The following is a 1,728-nucleotide window of genomic DNA, read 5'->3' on the forward strand; positions in this document are numbered from 1 at the left end:
GGGATTTGATGATGGTAACTGCTAAAGCTACCTATTACCAAGCATGGGAGGCTAAAATTGAGGAACTAAACAAGATTAATGAAGAGGCACATAACTGGTTAGTAAAGATTCCCACCAAATGTTGGTGCAAGCATGCATTTAGATATTATCCTAAGTGTGATGTAGTCATGAATAATCTGTTTAAATCATTTAATAACACTATTTTATTCGCTAAAGACAAACCTATTTTAACCATAATGGAGTGGATTATAACTTATTTAATGAACAAATTTGCAAATTTAAGAGAAAAAAGTATCAAAATATCTTGGTAATGTCATGCCTAAATCGAGAAATAAATTGAATAGGAAAATTGAGAGTAGTTGTAATTGGATAGCTGTTTGGGTTGGTGGTGATAAGTTTGAGGTCACACAAGGTTTTACCATGGAGAAGTTTGTAGTTAACTTAAAACAACTTTCATGTACATGTTGGTTTTGAGAGTTAGTTGGTATCCCTTGTAGACATGTTGTAGTTGTTGTAAATTACATACTAGAACAGCTAAGAAACTATGTTCACAAATTTTATAGAAAGGAAGCATACAATTGTTGTTATGGAGAACAAATTTCCCCAATTAATGGTTAACCTTTATGGCTCAAAAGAAATTCACAACAAATTTTACCTCCATCATACAAGACACCTGCTGGAAGCCAAAGAAATTAAGAAGGAGGGAAGTAGATGAAACTGTCAATCACTCAAAAATCAGCAGAAGAAATTTGAAGATTAAATGCACCAAATGTGATAAATTCGGTCACAACATAAGAGGATACAAAAATCCACAAAATAAAACCATAAGGGTAATAATATTTAATACTATATCTGACCTTAATATACATGTTATTGACTATTGAAAGTAATGCAGATTTGATGTTCTTGAAAAACAAGGAAAGACCAAGATTAGGAAGCACTCTTCAAGAAGAAAAGTACCTGTAGGTCCAAGTACATCAAACACTACAACTGCTCAACCCATGGACATGAGTAAGAACATATCCTCCAGCAGTACTCCAGGAGCGGGGACAAAAGGAATACCACCAACTTTAGGTTCTTAACCTACCTCCAACAACCCCACTGCCTAAAACACACTTTTGTAATATGAAGTGGCCCACACTATTATTGGGGTCAAGTGTTCCAAAATTGTGTTCCTTTTTTCCAATATGGACAAATTTTGGTCCACTGCTTTTGATGTATTGTTGTATGTTTTGCTTTTAAATATTATGGTCCAACTTTTGATGCAATACTTTATGTCACCACTGTGAAAAACTTCTATCATTTTATCATATATTAATGTTCTAAAGTTATGACTTATTCTTAGTATTCCAAGGTGCATTGTCAAATCAAACTTGTAACAACATTAATCTATTTAAGCTATGAAATCATAAACTATTTGGGTGTTTTAGATCCAATGCAAGGAAAACGTGAATTGTTTTAATCCACCAAATTTAGAAAATATGTGAATGTTGGTGCTGTTTTGAGAAAATCATGCATGTTGCTATTTTGAGAAAATAATCATGAACAAAATGTGGTAGGTTTGCCATTGGACAGGTCCAACATTGAATCAGGAAAATAATCATGAAAAAAATATGGTAGGTTCAACTATTTGAATAAGGAAAAATGTCCTCAAAATCTTGTTTCACTTTGATTTTCAAAAGAGGGTGTGACAAGTCCTTATATATGTTCATCGCATCCGAAGCAGAT

This window comes from Vigna unguiculata, chromosome 2 (genome assembly GCF_037176805.1).
Source record: "Vigna unguiculata cultivar grain cowpea cultivar isolate G323 ecotype 2 chromosome 2, ASM3717680v1, whole genome shotgun sequence".
Taxonomy (NCBI): domain Eukaryota; kingdom Viridiplantae; phylum Streptophyta; class Magnoliopsida; order Fabales; family Fabaceae; genus Vigna; species Vigna unguiculata.